Raw genomic sequence first — 12130 nt, forward strand, 5'->3', positions numbered from 1 at the left:
GACGGGTTTGTCGGGGCAGTCTTTTATCTTGCCAATACTTGTGGCAGCCATCTGGACCGTCTAAATTAAATTTTTTCTCGTCGGAAAAAACCACATTTCGGAACTCGTGAGTCCAAAATTTGTATTTTTCCGCGAATGCCAAGCGGGCCTTAAGGTGACGTGGTAGTAGCTTTAGTACAGGCTCTCGCAAAGCATATGACAGATTCTTATTTTCGCAAATTATTTGGTTGACTCGTCTCCTGGAAACGTTGAGGTTCAGATGGCTGCAAATTTCGCTGCAGGACATCTCTTTTTGGGCAGCAAGACGCTAAATCTCCCTTTTGGAGCGTTCTTTAAGAGACGTTGGTCGGCCGCTGCGCTTGCTTTTACCATAACTGGATGCATTTTTGCAAAAGTTTGCTATGGTGTTGATGTGACGATCTACGCGGGAAGAAATTTCTGCAATTGTTTTGCCACTTTCTCTCATTCCCAGGATCAAACCACGCTCTTCAGCGGTCAAATGGGTCCCACGTGGCTTCTACAGTTCAATTCAACAACAATATGCCAATTTCTAATTGCTCACGCTTTTAATTAATTACTTACGTGATTAATAATTAAAAAAAAATTAAAAAGAATTGCCAAAATATTTTAATGTGATCGCGATCGCTGCCAAATACCCACTAATGTCATATTGCACATATACTTATTTCCTATGAAGTGTGTTATGATGACACACAAAACTATGATAACGGTATCGCGAATGGTGACGAAGAAGAATTTTACAGTAATATTCTTGCAGTAGGCTCAATTGTGTATACCAAAAATAAATAAAAAATAAATGTGCCGTTAATTTTAGTAGAGATACAGAAAAAAAATTTGTGCACATATACTTATTTCCATGAGGTAATAGGACTATGAATAAGTTCGTGCGGTTTTTTTTCGAAATTTGAAACTTTATTGACGTAAAATGGTTACAAATTTAATATTCAAAATATTGTCCATCGCTTACTACTACTTTTTCCCATCTTTCTGGCAATTCACGGATTCCCTTTGTGAAAAATTCGGTCGGTTTTGCCGCAATCCACGAATCGATCCATTTTTTGACTTCATCGTAATTACGGAAGTGCTGGTCAGCCAGGCCATGTTGCATCGATCGGAAGAGATAGTAATCGGATGGCGCAAGGTCTGGACTATACGGCGGGTGGGGTAGGACATCCCATTTGAGCGTTTCTAAGTATGTTTTGACCACTTGTGCAACATGTGGCCGAGCATTGTCATGTTGCAAAATAACTTTGTCGTGTCTATCGGCGTATTGCGGCCGTTTTTCTCGCAGTGCTCGGCTCAAACGCATCAATTGTCGTCGGTAGACATCCCCCGTAATCGTTTCATTCGGTTTCAGTAGCTCATAATACACAACACCCAGCTGGTCCCACCAGATACACAGCATAACCTTCAGGCCATGAATATTCTGCGCCGACGTCGATGTTGAAGCATGGCCAGGGTATCCATACGTTGCCCGACGTTTTGGATTGTCGTAATGGACCCACTTTTCATCGCCAGTCACAATTCGATGCAAAAAACCCTTTCTTTTGTGCCGTTGAAGCAGTTGTTCGCATGCCATAAAACGGCGTTCAACGTCTCTTGGCTTCAATTCATACGGCACCCAATGGCCTACCTTTCGGATCATTCCCATGGCTTTTAAACGTTTGGAAATGGTTGATTGATCAACTCCCAAAGTTTTTGCAACCTCTTCTTGCGTTTGAGCCGGATCTTGATCGAGCAATTCCTCCAATTCGGTATCCATGAACTTTGGCGGCGCACCCTCGCGTTCTTCGTCTTCCAAGCCAAAATCACCACTTTTAAAGCGTGCAAACCACTTCTGGCACGTTCGCTCAGATAGAGCATGCTCACCATAAACTTCCACCAAGATACGATGACTTTCGGCAGCTTTTTTCTTCATATTAAAATAATGAAGAAGAATTCCCCGCAAAAACACATTATTTGGCACGAAATTCGACATTTTCAAGTGTGGTAAAAATATTGTTGTTTACGCTTCAAATAAAAAACTGATACTGACGTTTGTGCCTTACGACAGTAGCTCTCCAATGAATGTTTGGAAATGTGGATCGATGGAATAATAATCAAGTTACGCCATCTGTTGTAAAACCGCACGAACTTATTCATAGTCCTATTATATCCAATGTTTCGGTTGCGAACTCTTATTAGGTTGTTAACGTCAATATCAGCCATCCCTTCCAGTTTACCAAGAGTTAGCATTTTCGTCTTCCCTGGAGCAGGGCGTTCACAGAGGAAGTGAAAAATAGTTTCCTTTTTCTCCCGTTTATTACAACAATGGCAGTATACATATATTCCAAGGGATACCTCTTTTGGCTGCTTGCTCTCCTATAGACCAGGCGTTAACTATCACTGCCGTGAGTCTGCCGGCATCCTTTCATTTCATATTTATCATTGTGGATGTTTGTTTGTGTTTGTAGGTGGGCAACCGGCGTAGCCGAAAAGGTTGGTGCGTGACTACCATTCGGAATTCACAGAGAGAACGTAGGTTCGAGTCTCGGAGAAACACCAAAATTAAAAAACGTTTTTCTAATAGTGGTCGCCCCTCGGCAGGCCCCTCCGAGTGTATTTCTGCCATGAAAAAACTTCTCATAAAAAATATCTGCCGTTCGGAGTCGGCTGGAAACTGTAGGTCCCTCCATTTGTGGAACAACATCAAGAGGCACATCAAAAATAAGAGGAGGAGCTCAGCCAAACACCCAAAAAGGGTGTACCCCCCAATTATATATATATATATAACGGGCCATAACGTTCTGTTAACTTTGCATGTCATTTGATCTCTCCATCGAGAGTCCGCGATATTTTGTCCGCGGTATTTTGAACAAATGGTATTATTGATTTTACCAAGTGGTACGAATATCGATTCTGCAAGAGTGATACCCATGGCAGATTCCCCTCTTGTCAGTTCGTCTGCTTTTGCGTTTCCTTCAATGTTCCAATGTCCCGGGACCTACATTAAGGTAACTTTATTGTTTACACTCAAAATTGCTGTAACTAAATTGCAGCTTGGTTTAGTAGGAATTGCGATATTTTACTTAAAAGGGGAGCCTGTGTCTAGGGAAAAACCAAATAAATATTTTTCCATCCCATTTTTTTCTGGCATAGTGTGTAATAGAGCACCCTCCAGTTAATAGAATGAAAACAAAAACAAAAGAAAACAAAAAAAAAAAATATTTATACAACCCTGAGTTGATAAAAAAGTGTAGAGGAAGAAATACATTTTCCATAAAATGAATGTCGCTGCCGGATTTCATTTCAACGAAATCACTAATAGAGTCAACAATAAGAACAGTAAAAACTTCCGCCGGCGAATCTGCATCTTGGCTGCAAATATAATGGATGAGATTCTTGAAAGATGCAAAAAAAAACTAAAAAAAGAAATAAAATTAAATTATAAAATGCTCTATGACACTTCTTTAACTAATTCTCATTCCATGTTTTGGATCTTTCAGGGGGGTCCCGATGGTCTAAAGCTTGAAAATTTAGGGTATTTTCAGGAATTTTACTTTACAATAAATAAATGAAGAACGATATTTAAATTTTTTAGACTTTTTATTTAATTTCCTTTACATACAAAAATGAAAATTACATTTTTTAATTTCAATAATTAAAAAAAAAACGCTGAAATTGACCCTCCTGTAAAACTGGACCTCTACGGTGTTGTCCATTTTGGCTCTTCTATGTATCTGAAACACAAAAACCAAAAAAAATATTAATTAATAGGTCTATTTATAAGTTCGTGCGGTTTTACAACAGATGGCGTAACTTGATTATTATTCCATCGATCCACATTTCCAAACATTCATTGGAGAGCTACTGTCGTAAGGCACAAACGTCAGTATAAGTTTTTTATTTGAAGCGTAAACAACAATATTTTTACCACACTTGAAAATGTCGAATTTCGTGCCAAATAATGTGTTTTTGCGGGGAATTCTTCTTCATTATTTTAATATGAAGAAAAAAGCAGCCGAAAGTCATCGTATCTTGGTGGAAGTTTATGGTGAGCATGCTCTATCTGAGCGAACGTGCCAGAAGTGGTTTGCACGCTTTAAAAGTGGTGATTTTGGCTTGGAAGACGAAGAACGCGAGGGTGCGCCGCCAAAGTTCATGGATACCGAATTGGAGGAATTGCTCGATCAAGATCCGGCTCAAACGCAAGAAGAGGTTGCAAAAACTTTGGGAGTTGATCAATCAACCATTTCCAAACGTTTAAAAGCCATGGGAATGATCCGAAAGGTAGGCCATTGGGTGCCGTATGAATTGAAGCCAAGAGACGTTGAACGCCGTTTTATGGCATGCGAACAACTGCTTCAACGGCACAAAAGAAAGGGTTTTTTGCATCGAATTGTGACTGGCGATGAAAAGTGGGTCCATTACGACAATCCAAAACGTCGGGCAACGTATGGACACCCTGGCCATGCTTCAACATCGACGTCGGCGCAGAATATTCATGGCCTGAAGGTTATGCTGTGTATCTGGTGGGACCAGCTGGGTGTTGTGTATTATGAGCTACTGAAACCGAATGAAACGATTACGGGGGATGTCTACCGACGACAATTGATGCGTTTGAGCCGAGCACTGCGAGAAAAACGGCCGCAATACGCCGATAGACACGACAAAGTTATTTTGCAACATGACAATGCTCGGCCACATGTTGCACAAGTGGTCAAAACATACTTAGAAACGCTCAAATGGGATGTCCTACCCCACCCGCCGTATAGTCCAGACCTTGCGCCATCCGATTACTATCTCTTCCGATCGATGCAACATGGCCTGGCTGACCAGCACTTCCGTAATTACGATGAAGTCAAAAAATGGATCGATTCGTGGATTGCGGCAAAACCGACCGAATTTTTCACAAAGGGAATCCGTGAATTGCCAGAAAGATGGGAAAAAGTAGTAGTAAGCGATGGACAATATTTTAAATATTAAATTTGTAACCATTTTACGTCAATAAAGTTTCAAATTTCGAAAAAAAACCGCACGAACTTATTCATAGTCCTATTAGTATAACTGTAACTATGCCCTGTGCTAGAATAAAAAAAAAAAAAAAAAAAATTTGACAAAATGGCGCGGGTTTGAATTTGACACTCGAAAAATCGAGTTTTATTCAGTTTTTTAATCAAAGAAGTATTAATTGATGTTGTGAATGCTAGGTTAGGTTAGTCTGGTTGGCAACAAGCCACGCGTAGACCTTTTGGTCCCTAGCGATACCAGATGGAGACCGACCTCTATGAATACCGAAAGTAGACATTATGTAGGATGTCAGCGCTTTTGGCGAATCCAAGCAGCGCTGGGAGATCCGCTTTTGAGACGTCCTCCAGACCCTCAAACAATGGGGCGCCCAGGCATTTTAAACGCGTTCTTAATAATACCGGACAAACGCACAGAAGGTGCTCTAAAGTTTCCTCAACATCCTCTCTGCATTTCCTGCATTTGTACGTGTTAGGAATTCCTATCTTGAACGCATGTGCAGCCAATAGATTATGATCTGTTGGCATACCTATGATAGTTCTGCAGTCCTTTCGCGAGAGCGTATGTACGAATAGAGTCAGTTTTTTCTCGTTAGTTCTACAAATGACTTTTGCTGTTTTGCATGTGGTCAGATTAATCCACATAGTTTCCACTTTCCTCTTCATGTAGTCGCCCATTTCATTGTATATTGTATTTAGCGGTTTTGGTATGTCGTTCTCTTTTTCAAAAGGTAGTCTAACAGCACTTTTTGCTATCTCATCTACTATTTCGTTCCCCATAATGTCTTTGTGACCAGGCACCCAATAGATATGCGAAAAAAGTCGTTTCGAGATAAATGAGTTTAAAGTTTAAGGTACAGGAGCACGCGGACCGCTCGCTACCTAGTTAATGGGCTGCAGAAGCTATAATATTGGGAATTTCCACATAAAAATTTCACTGTATATTCCTAAGATACTACACTTTCGAAATATGGAAAGAACAAAAAATCGATTTTTTGAAATTACTAGACCACCGGATCCTCTTAAAGAAGTTCTCACCTAAACGTAAAGATGCTATATGTTTACTACCACACACCCCTCCAGTTTTTAAGATTATTAAAATATTCTTGAAAAACTGAAAATGATAAAAATTTATTACTTTTTTTAAATAATTAATAACTGTTCAGCCGCGTTTCATTATCTCTACTCTTCTTCAAGAGATTTCACGCTCTGCTTTAGGCTTGTAAGCTCAGTCGTAAGCTCTCCTATAAGTAGCAGTATGCGCTCACCTGATTCCCTCGTTGAGTTCTTCACTGCACTCACGATTTATGCTTCGAGTTGTGCGGCCCACGCAGCACTAGGTGAGCTCTCACCTCTGCTCAAATTTTGCTGTGTTGTTGGATTCAAACCCAAAGAAGTGGCTATGAGGCGATTTAATTTGGTGTGAGTGGTCAGTTTTCTTGTAAACCACTTAAAACAAAAGAGAGAGAGAGAGAGAAAAATCGACAATGCGCTTAACGGCAGCAAGGGCGATATGGATCGTAGCAGCGGTAGAACAATGCAGCATCAACTGAAGACTGAAAAACGAAAAGCAAGATTTGTTTACCCGATTATTTATTTTTGTTCATTTTATTTTATATATATAAATAAGCACTTTTTCTGACAGGACATCGCTCAAGAAGATTTTGATAAGCTTGGTTTAATACTCAAGCAAATTAGAGTTTATTGCGAGAAAAAAAAACGAAAATTGAAATTTCTGTGCGGAGCGAGAATAAAGATGTCTGTGCTCTCGAATTATTCCTATTCATAATAAATTTTTGTTAATCAAGGCTAAAAAATTTAAAAATAATGCGCCCTTTTGTATGTAAAAATATTTTTTTAATTTATTCAAATGCAATTCATTAAATATATCAAAGTAAGAAATATATGACTTGCACCACTTTCATAATTAGAGCCAAAAATTAGTGTTTATGTAGAACTAACTAACTTGAAAAGTTAGGGCTAAGCTTCCCATATAGTTTTTTTGACTGTGGCTGATTATGTAATATTTTTTATTTTTTTATTTCCGCCATTGCTTGAGAAAGTTTGGAAACTATGGGCAAGCCAAGAGGTCTCCGCACAGCGAGAAAGCATGTGAACCATCGTCGTGATCAGCGTTGGGCTGACAAAGACTACAAAAAAGCCCATTTGGGAACCAGATGGAAGGCCAATCCTTTTGGAGGAGCGTCTCATGCTAAAGGCATCGTTCTTGAGAAAGTTGACGTTGAGGCTAAGCAGCCTAATTCTGCTATCCGTTAGTGTGTAAGAGTGCAACTCATCAAAAATGGCAAGAAAATCACCGCATTCGTCCCACGTGACGGAAGCTTGAACTACATTGAAGAAAACGATGAAGTCTTGGTCGCTGGTTTCGGTCGTAAAGGTCACGCCGTGGGTGATATTCCCGGTGTACGTTTCAAGGTAGTTAAGGTTGCGAACGTTTCATTGCTTGCCTTGTACAAGGAGAAGAAAGAACGCCCAAGGTCGTAAATGTTCACTTTAAAGAATGTAATATATTCGCTTATAGTTTCTATAATAGGGTAACAACAGCTATAGCAAATCTAAAATAAGCCAAATTTTGTAGCAAAAAAATATAACTTTCGCTTTGAAGGTAATCCCGAAGCAGGCATGAAACGCCAAAACATTATATACATAGACCATTTATGAACAAGAAATTATTTCTTTCTATAATATTGGAAATTAAGATAAATACATGAAACTCACATATACATTTTTTCAGCCACTGATGCTAAAGTTTCACAAACTACACTGCATTATTCGTACACTGATTACGAACGCTGATGCATGGCAGATATTCTCAGCCGAAATGTAGATATTCTTCGTCGGTATTTACCCAATAAATTCGTAGAATTGAGATGGCATTCATATCATAAGCCCACTTTAAAATTCAATATAAGGCTGGCAGTTTCACATTATGCGAACATGAAATATTCAATGCAATAATACGCAAGACGCGGTACACGTTGAGGGGTGTGAGGGGGCAAAACTCGCTCTATACGGCTGTAACTGCTTGCAAATGTTTTGCAGATCAGCAAAAAATCATCGTCGTCGTTCGTTGACGACATATCCACAGAGGTAGTGGCAAAAGCATGCAACATTGCGATACGCACACACACACACACACACACAAACATTTCAAGTTCAAATGCTTGGAAAATTAAATTTATTCCAACTACAGTTATGCTCTCGTTGGTTACATTGCTTTTGGTAACTTTTTTGCAAAACCGTCAAATTCACCGCGCTGATGGCAGTGCCTATGTACATGCTGCCACTCATGCAAACACACACCGACACACACACAAAAGCACATAGGCAGATTTGTATACTTGTATGCCGCCGCCTTTATGTGATGTTCATATTTGCAGTGCAAACGACGTCACTCTTTCATATCACAACAACAGCTGCATGAAGTGAAGTCGTCGTCACACCAAACAGCAGCTACAAATTGAATTCGAAATTCAATAACATCGATACTGTGACGTTAACCCCAATATGCAGGAAATCAAGTGTAAAAATATGTTCATAGCACGCTTTTAGGCGTACGAAATGAATAAATCCCTCCGTAAGCCCATGCTTGGCAAAGTTGAATACAAAATACAATAACAAAAGAAACAAAAAATAAACTCGGCTTATCAACGAAATAAATGTCAAACAAAAACATAAAGCGACAACAAAAAAGGGGAAACTTTAGAATGACAACAAACACCTATGGGAGAGCTCGTACCTAATACACGCATACATATGAATTTGTAAACAAGTATTGGAGCACCACAGCAATTATGCGGAAGCAAAATTTTATCAGTATCGTTTCTCTTAGATATATGCAGTGTTGAGTCAGTAACACAGGGTGTTGGTGAAATTTAAGCGGCCATATTTTCGCTGATTTTCATTAAAATTATTTAAACTGATAATATATTTTTTTCAAAATTGGCATACAGTTTATTTATACATTAAAATAATATAATTTTTTTTTTATTTCAATCATTTAAAATAGCGGATGTACACTCAATTTTTCCAGGAAGGTCGCAGCGGGGCTTCTCAATCGACAGGCATTGCAGCAGCGGCGTTAGTGACCTGAATACAAAAAACCAAATTTTTTTTGTTTATTAATGTCAAAATTTCTATATGAATTAAAAAGAATGGAAAAAAATTCGCCGAATAAAATACTTAAAAAAAAATTAATTTTGGGGCGAATTTTCCTACTATTTTTGCTTCGAAAAAATAATTTTTTTGAAAAATTTTCCAAAACTTGAAACACATAGAAAGTAATATCATGAAAGAGATGTGTGTAAAATTTCAGGGAGATCGGTCAATAACTTTTCGAGTTAGCGTGTACGCCAATTCGAAAAATATAGTTTTCAAAAAAACGCGTCTAAAGTTTAAATACAACATAACTATACCTCTCCCAGCGCTCGAACGCAAAGAATAGAGTCGTCACGGTTGACGATCTATAATATAAGAAATACTTAAATTTACGTTCTAAAGATTTTTTGACATATTCTTAAAGATTATATTAACATTTTATGAAAAAAAAAATTTATTTCCAAATTTTACAGGTATCTGCCCCTTTAAGTAAGCTGTTTGTAAGAGCTTTAATAATCTTTTATTCTGAAAAAAAAATTTACTCACATCTAGACCTGTTTTTAGACAATAATAAAAAGCCAAAAAAGTGGGTTACGACGAATCACATGAAAATAGTCTTGGGCACCACTTTCTTCATTGAAACTTAACATATGAGATTAGAGGTTATTTCACTATTGAACATAGCTCTAAGAAAAAGGCACATAGAAGGTATATCCAAGCCTATGGTACTCCAGAATCAGTTTGGCCTAAAGAAATATATTTTTAACTACTGTCACATGTGAAGATAACCGGGTACTGAGGGGTTAAAGCGGTTATCGGCCGGCTTTTTTCAGCTTATTTCATTGTATCGAACATTAAAAATACAGAAGTTTGATTTTTTACTATATATATGTAAATATCACGCATTGGCATTGTAGCAGTTAGCTAAAATGCTTTAAAGCTAACAGTTTCGTCACAACCTGCATTGCACTGCTCCAAAAACTTCGTCCACAGTCTTCCGGATTTCCGTTGATTGGCCTTTTAAAATTAAGCGTCCATCAAATGAACTCGACTCTTACGAGGATATAAAAGTTTGTAATTTGAAATCACGATTTTTTCTATTATTTTGCTGCGAAAAACGAAAGACCCAGCTCAGTCGGGAACTATAAAAGTGCATTAGCTGAGCTTAGAAAGAGAGAAAAGCACAGTTTTAACCATCCTTACATTTCTTAATTGCATAGATTTTATTCTATCTAAAGCGTACTCAATACTTGGTTTTATAAGAAAGAATAGCTGGCACTTTGCAGGCCCTTTTGTTCTTAAGTTAGTGCTAACTAATTTCGAAACAGCTAGAAAGTTCGAGAAGAGAGAAGATCGATTTTGTCGCTGTCTATTTTTTTCATATTAGACCTCTTCCATTCGCCATTTTCCGTCTCGCTATCGCTATGCTTGATTAACTTGACGAAAAATTTGCACGCGGAAGTAACAACAAAGTTATCGAGTAAGATTCGTCACTAGCGAGTATGGATATAACTCATTAGGTCGCACCGTCTTACATGTAATTGAAGGCAGCTCTCTCATCGCGTTGCCGACATATGTATGTTCATTCGTACCAGTTGCTTCATCTATTCGCCACTTGCTAACTCTTGCCGAAAAGAAGAGGTCTATTATCAGGGGGCAGATAGGGTTTTACTTCCTTCTAGAAATGGTTGTTTTTCGGCAGCTACCAGGTCTTTACGTAATAAATATCTGTTTAATTTGAATAGGTGGAGAACAAATTATGCCTACAATGCTCCTATTGCTCGCTCTCTCTTTCTTCATGAGTGAACTCAATGAGATCACACATACTATTGAATTTCATTTTACTTTATTTAAGCTATGTTTTTCTGCTCATTAAATCATTTGTTGTTATCAAATTTTTGCTAACGATGTTTTTATAATATTATTTAACTTAATTTTTTTGTTAAAAGTACTTTTGTACTTTGGCAATAAGTAGTCAGTAAGAACAATTGTTTTTTTGAAATAAAAATAAAGTTTAAAAGTTCAAATTTTTTGCTTATTTCTTTTTTTAAGTTTCAGCCCAACAAAGCACTTCGAAAAGCCTGTTCTTGATGGCTATAACTTCCCAAAGGCTTCGAATATTGAAAAATAACATTAAGTTTCCAAATATATTTATGAACTAATTTATGCAACAAAAAAATGAATTCTTTTAAAGCAGTGTTGTCAGGTTCACTATTTTAGCTTAGTCAATTAGAGTTTCTTAGCCAAGCTTTCTTAAAATACGAATTGACAGTCGCTGTGTGCGGTTGTGCATAGATTTGTGCTTTTGAGTTCCGCTGAAATTAATATAGTTAATGGACAATTGAGGCGCTTAAATATTTTGTATACTGCTAATTTGCAATTTATTTTCTAAATAAAACTAATGAGATAGTGACTAAATAAATATTATAAATTCTCGATATGCCGTGCCTGTGTGGTCATAAAGATGAACGATCGTCACCTAAGGTTCAATGTGCAAAGTGCAACGATCGCTTTACCCTAAGTTGTGTAAACATTTTGCCATCTAATGTTGAGTTTTTGCTCTCCTCGGACAGTGAGTTTCTATGCGAAAAGTGCTCTACCGCTCGTCGAAATTCTCTACGTTTGCCATCGCCATCTGTTGTTTTGGTTAATACAGAAAAAATATCACCATCAACCCCCTACTTTGAATAGCCTAGCAGTCGTTCAACGTAGTAGTTTGAGCAATTCCTCTCTGCATCCAACAACAATAGCGAATTCTGTTTCTCCATCTCAGGAATTGATAACGGACTTGAAGATATTATTAACGTGAGCGACCAATTGGCACTGCGCTCTGCATTAGCAGTAATTGCTGCGCTCAGAGCTGAGAATGGCCGGATTGCTGCTATTGTTAATGAGTTGTGTGATAATAATATTAAACTTAACCAATACGAATGCAATGCAGGCTGAGATCAAGATTGCGCCCATCAAGAGTGCGTGACGTCACG

The 12130-nt window shown here is 38.0% G+C and overlaps 1 pseudogene; it reads left to right on the forward strand.

Moving 5' to 3' along the window:
• Positions 1 to 7063: 7063 nt before the first annotated feature.
• On the forward strand, positions 7064 to 7578 carry LOC128856509 (40S ribosomal protein S23-like; annotated as a pseudogene).
• Positions 7579 to 12130: the final 4552 nt, after the last annotated feature.

Source organism: Anastrepha ludens, chromosome 2 (genome assembly GCF_028408465.1).
Source record: "Anastrepha ludens isolate Willacy chromosome 2, idAnaLude1.1, whole genome shotgun sequence".
Taxonomy (NCBI): domain Eukaryota; kingdom Metazoa; phylum Arthropoda; class Insecta; order Diptera; family Tephritidae; genus Anastrepha; species Anastrepha ludens.